Below are 6,999 nucleotides of genomic sequence, written 5' to 3'. Positions count from 1 at the left end.
CCGGATGTGTCATGAACCCCGTTGTGCATCTTTTCCATAGATGTCATAGATACGCAGATGACAGGCTCTCTGTAGCAAATGAAACTGTCTGCCAATGTAGAGAGACAGGGTATCTATGCACCTATACAATGATGGCACAACATCTGGAAGAAGCACCAATGACAACTACTGCTATCTAAAAACGATTGCCTTCATTGTTCTGGTAGTGTCTTAAATGCTACCATATATTAACTTATCATTGTAAAGCAGCAATTTGAAGCAGTTTCAGTCGATTCATGTTCATGGTTGTGGTCCAAATGCTCACAATGTAATAAGCCAGTAAGCTAGTATTTATAATTTACTCATCCAAACCCTGGTAGACTTTCGTGCTGCTTACACCAAATTCCCTACAGCTTATTTTTGGTATCTTGTCTTTCTCAAGCTAAAGACATTTTGTAGGGGAGTATAGGGAGTTTTTTGTTAAAAATGATACACTGTAAACATTTAGTAGCATTCTGTATACATTTTGTAAAACACTATTTGCACTCTTTGTTAATGGGCCATTATTAGAAAGACAGGGCATTTTGATCTAAAAAGATACCAGCGACTGTGATGCATGTATGCTGTTAGCAAACCGTAATCGTCGACTGTATTCTCAATGGCCTACTGGTGATTTGTGTAGATCTACTCCCACTGGAGATTCCTTCACAACAACCACCATTAGAGGGGAAAAGGGATATGTCTGTGAAAGGCTGTGCTCTGCCTTATGACAGCGCATGGCTGCTTCCTCTGCCTGAGTGGCCACAGTAGCGCACAGCTAAAACACATTTTGACTGAACAGGGTCAGGTCGCGCTGTTTTACCAAGGAGCATTAAAGATGTTTGACATCAGTTGTTGTGGCATTCTTATCATTCGTCGGTCTTACTGCACCATATTGGAAAATGTGTTCACACAGGGTTTCTGGTATGTTGATATCATGGGCCTCCACCCATGTCATTTTTGTGTGGGATTGACGTTCAGTGTTATATTGCAATCAGAATCAGCTTTATTGGCCAGGTTTGCGTAGACAAACAAGAAATTTGACACCGGTGATCTTTGCTCTCAAAGTACAACACTTAACATATTAAGAATAAAAACAGAGATGACGGTAAGAATATAAAAAATATTGTACAGTATAACAATACAATAGAATTTACAATTTTACAAAAAATATAGGAATAGTGCAATATTGGTCAATAGACTGAGATTTTAGGATTTAAATATGAGTACAGTGCAAGGCAGATTAGTGCAATGGTAATATATTAATAACAATATTGTAATTGTAGGATTTACATATACGTGAGGTAGCTGAGCAGGACAGTGGTGGTTGACTTTGTTCAGTGTAAGGGTGGGGGCTATTTCTGAGTGTTTAACAGAGTGACTGCTTGAGGAAAGAAACTGTCTCTGTGTCGGCTGGTTTTGGCGAACGGTGCCCTGTATTGCCTACCAGAGGGAAGGAGGTTGAACGGTTTGTGACCGGGATGTGAGGGGTCTGCAGAGATTTTTGCTGCCCTTTTTTCTTTCCCAATCATTTAACTATATCCAGGATTGTTTATTGTCAGGTCTTTCTTACTGTTACGGTCTGCATACGTGGTACCACTAAAATGAGAATAGCTGGTCCACCTTAATGGTCAGTCCACCTTAAGTGAGCCTGGACTGAAGTTGTCGCTAACTTCGGGGCTAACCCCATTCACTTCAATCAGCTTGTACTTGTAGGCCTATGTGTTGTTGGGTAGTTTCATTAATAATAAAAACATCATATTTTATTAACTACATGTGTGTTGTGTGCAAAAAAAAAATCTTAATTTGTAAAGTAACTAGTAACTAAAGAAAACTGATTAATGTAGTGGAGTAAAAAGTAAAAATAGTTCCCTCTGAAATGTAGTGGAGTAGAAGTAGAAAGTAGTGGCATGAAAAGAAAAGACTCAAGTTAGGGCTGGGCGATATGGCCTAAAAAAGAGAATCTGATTTTCCATTTTAATCGATTTTTTTTCTTCTATTTAAAAACAAACTACAACTGACAAAGAAATTGCTCAAAACAAATGTACTCTTTATTTTGTTCTGATTTGCCCTTATGCAGTTTAATCTAAATGTCCCCTTGGGGCATAAGTGTAACAGGAAACAAGCCTCAAAACATGCTTGTAAACTAGATGGCAGGCCCTGCCATTGTAAACAGTGAAAATCTAGCTTATCAGTTTTCTAATAACGTCAAACTTACAGTGACACAATGCACCTTCAAAATAACATAAAATATAAATAAAAAAACAAAATTGCGTGTCCCTTTTTGATAAAACACTTTTGGTCAAATAAATGTAGCCTAACAAAAATTACAAAATTAGATATATTACAAAAATACAAACTTTTTTCAGTGGTATTCATAGTGCAAACAAAACTTTAAAATGGCCATATTATGCTCATTTTCAGGTTCATAATTGTATTTAGAGGTTGTACCAGAACATGGTTTAATTTTCAAAAAACACCATTGCTGCAGCTCCTCTTTCCGCCCTGTGTGTTCAGGTCTCTGTTTTAGCTACAGAGTGAGACATCTCACTTCTGTAACGTCTTTGTTGGGAGTCGCACATGCGCAGTAGCTAGGTAAGATCACATCATCTAGCTAGCTGTTTGTGTCTTCCACCTCAGTAGTACAAGGCAGGATTAGCCGGGAGACTTCTTCTAAACGAGGGCGCGCTTCCAACTTTGCGTGGAATACCTGCAGAACAGAGACATGTAAGTAGTTCTTTTGTAGATTACGGTGAACTAGTGTGTGTTGTAGCAGTGTTTTGCCATTCAGAACGAGCTAGCATGCTACGGTTAGCCACCTCGTTTCGGCTAGTGATGTAAAGGGCCCTGCTGATTTTGAACAGCTCACCAGGAGACTGAAGGCAGGTTACATTCAGAAACCCGTATCTCACTCAAAACTGCATGGATGGTTTTTTTCCAAGTTTGTATGCGTGTGGAAGCAAAAACATTTTTTTTCATAATATGGGCACTTTAAACAGTTTTCCTGAATCCCTAAAATTGTAAACAAAATGAAACATCTGCATCCATTACTTTAGTTTCAACATTCTTCTTTTATGCATTTTTAGCCAGGAAAACAAGCCTGTCTACTACCTCTGGCTTGAGGCATGCCCTGTTACATGTAACAATGAAAAGCCTCTCTGATGGGGCACTTGTAGTTGGCCGGACTACTGAGCCCTCCACCACTGAAGTGGATTAGTGTTTGGATCTACCTCAGGGTTAGGGTTAGTAAAGTAAAAAAAACAAAAAAAACCCATCAAAACGACACCCCCTCCAGCTCTGTAGCGATCTTGTCACGAGTACTGTTGTACAGGCGAGGCAAGGCCACTTCGGCAAAATATTTGCGGCTTGGTAGCACATACCTGGGGTCGAGAACTTTAAGCATGTTAATAAACCCCGGCTTTTCCACAGTGTATATGGGCGCCATATCTCTTGCTATATATTTCGCCACTGCATCCTAACCCTAACCCTTTCTTGTCACAGGGGATACAATTCGAAAATCTTTCTAAGACTGTAGTTAGTTTCTTTGCGGGTGTGTTTGAACTGCGGTCTTGTTCGTTTCGTTGAGAGGCACACACCTCCCACTCGGCTGCATGCCTCTGTTTAAGATGCTGGAATACATTTGTTGTGCTGCTACCTTTTGGTAGCAACAGCTTTTAAACACACTTTGCAGTTTGGCGTTATTTGTTCTGCATCTGACACCGAAGAAGCGAACCAGTTCCAAACAACGGATGAAACTGTGCCTTTCTTTGGACCGAGCTCTTCCGTGTTAACTGCCATGTTGTCTGCGTGGCTGTAAGGAAAGCGGGGGGGGGGAGGGGGGCTGAGCCCACTCTGAACTACGGAAGCCTAAGGGGAGCGTCGGTGGTGGAAGTTAAAGAGAAAACCGATTTTCATTCAAAACAAATCGCCCTAAATGTCAAATTTGAGTTAATCGATAAAATCGATTTATCGCCCAGCCCTAACTCAAGTAAAGTACAAGTACCGCAAATGTGTACTCAAGTACATTACTTGAAAAAAAAAAAGTACTTGGTTACATTCCCCCACTGCCCTGGACGACTCATTTAAAATAGCAGATGTGGTTGCGCAAAATTTCAGTTTCAGCATCTTAATTTCAGTTGGACTGCAGTATCCACAGTATCTATCCACATCATGGCATTTCCATGTGCAACATAAGCAACCCTGTTTTCAAGCTAATTTTCTTTTCACAGAACCTAATTTGCTTGGAGGAATGTAATGTTGAAATTCTTTTGCAACAAGAGATATCATGATTGGAGGGCTCCCTCTTGGAGCTGCTGTTTTGCCTGAGGTTCTGGATATTTATTCACATGTTTATTTATTCACGTTTTCCCACAATGCTTGCATGCTGTGCTTAGTTTGCGAGTGCCTTAAAGAGGTCTTGTTTAAATAACCTTAAGAGTGACCAAACAAGAGCATCAAGGTGAAGTTCCTGCTGTTTATTTACACTGAATAATTGGTCTTTTCAAGTGAAATCTGTTTGCGTGCACCTGTGTCTCTGTTGTCATGAGTGGCCTAACACTTCAGAGTATCATTCACATACAATGTAGTAAGCGTGCTCAGGATTGTGCGTGGGATTTCTGGTCTACATATCCCGGCCTCTGCTGAATTATTTTTATCCTCGGTGGGGACAAAATGTATCATCCCATCCCCCTCAAAATGATCAATGCTACCTCACCAATAAACCAAATATTATATACCTAAAATAGAAGTATTTTAAACTAAGTAAAGCTCTGTAATGTGAACGGATTTCCACTGAACTGCAGAACGTCGGCGGACCAGCTCCGTGCTCCGCCGTCCGTCAGTACCCACCAGGTCCGGATTTGTTGCGGCACGGCTGCGGGCGTGACTGACAGCTGTAGTCACGAGGACCCACAAGATCTCGCGAATTCATGTAGAATAGAACCACAAAACCAACAAGAGTTTGTTTCCATCCAGAGGAGTAGAGGGGAAACGACTCTGTGCTGTGTTTTCAAGGTGTAGTGCAGGGAAATATGATCCGCCGTGAGCACGGTGTATTTTATTTTGAAAATTAACCCGATGTTTGTTTTGTTTCTGTGCTTGACTTCCTGTCCCGCACTATCTGCCGTGTGCTGAATTGCTGCGGAGCTCTCCGGCGTCCGGCAAAAATAGAAGCTCTGCGTATCTGCTCCGGAGGGCTGCGGACTGTTGGAGCTGTGCCGGAGTCAGAACGCAGCCGTTCTGCAGTCAGTGGAAATACACACACTGACTTTGACATTGACACACTGACTCCGCCGCCGTTCCGGAGCGGATACGCAGCCGGTGAAAATTGGGGGTTAAGGGTTAGAACGATAAAATCCGAGCGGCAGTTGCTGGTTGTGTTTAGCCGCTACAGAGCTCTGGGACGCCGGCTACCAGCAGCAGTTGTTTAGCCGCCAACAGTTGACTGCGAGCCGGCGACGGGCACCGCCAGATGACGGTCCTTTCAGGGGCCATGGTAGTTAAGTTTAGCCAGAAAAAGTTAAGTCTAGGTAGGGCTGGGCGATAGGGAGAAAATCACATATCACAATATTCTTGACCAAATACCTTTTTATATCAATATTGTGGCGATATTCTAGGGTTGACAATTGGTGGTTTAACAAACTATCTTCACACTTAGATTTTAGATGACATTATTTGTGTTTTCACAGAATCTTTCAAAAAGATGTCACATATCACCATGTGCAGTCTCCTAAAGAAGACTCCACACTTGCAAATGGCATGTGATGGCTTGATTAAATATGTGTAGTTTTGAAACAGCCGTTATACTTGCCATTTTGCTAATCGATGACTGTAGAAAAATGTTAATGCCAGGGGCAGTCAATAATGTCAAGATCAAACCGTTGTTTCAGGGTTTTTAGCCCTGTGTCCTAATTTCCTGTGACATTTTAGGTCTCGGTTTTTGGTAGAAGTTCCTGTGTCCCTCAGAGAAATAATAAAAGAAAAATAAAGACTTGAGTAGCCACGCATTCAGTCTGTGTTGAGTACATGTTTTCAATGTATCCTGGGCCCTATTTCAGGTAGAAGGTTTAACAAACTCTGAGTCTAACCCTGAGGTCTGAGTTGATTTACCCTGAGATGGGAAACTGAGTTTTCGGTTTCAGAACAGCTGATATGAGTTGGTTCAATCAACTCAGAGTAGGTTCACGTGCATGCACCACCACAATAAAAAGGCAGCATAAATGGAGCCATGATTCTACGATTCACCATGGTAACAACCACAAACAAACGGGTCGGCGGAAATACTCATGTGCACATACAGCGAGTTAAAACAACAACAACACAGCGGCTGCTGCAAAAGAGAGAGAATTTGCGTAGGAGAAAATTGCTGCTAGAGTAAATGCGTATATTCCAGTATAGTGCATTTTTAATCATAAGTATAGCCTAATATTACTGGTGAAATGGTATTGAAGTATAATCTATTTCATTTAGGTGCAACACTGCGGGCGAAAAAGTCCTAGGCCTACTAATCCCATTCTGAGGCTGCAGCACCATCATTAACAGAATTATAATCCATAATCTTTTATTTCAAAGGGTTTACATCATTCACCTGCAATACTGTGGAACTCCTTTTAAAAACGTTTAAAACACGTTTCAGAGCGAGTCACTCTCTTCTGAAGGAAATTTTCTACAGCGGCTTTACTAAAATGCTCCGCATCACCAGTGTTGTACAGACAAATGCCGATGGCAAAAAAACGTAAGGCGACACAAATAATCTGCTGGGATGTAAGAGCATAGATGGGTGACGTTAGTGATATAAGGACGGATAAGGTTGTAGGCTACATAACTGATCGACTGGGAAGAAAAACGATACCGCTCAAATAGGAAGTTATCTGGAAAATAAAATGTTGGGGTTTCAATATCATCTCCCAACATATGTCGGGAGATGATATTGAAACCCCAACATTTTAATGCGAATTAAAGCAGCTTCTTCTTCAACGGGAT

This window comes from Sander vitreus, chromosome 3 (genome assembly GCF_031162955.1).
Source record: "Sander vitreus isolate 19-12246 chromosome 3, sanVit1, whole genome shotgun sequence".
Taxonomy (NCBI): Eukaryota; Metazoa; Chordata; class Actinopteri; order Perciformes; family Percidae; genus Sander; species Sander vitreus.
This window is presented reverse-complemented; position numbering follows the sequence as displayed.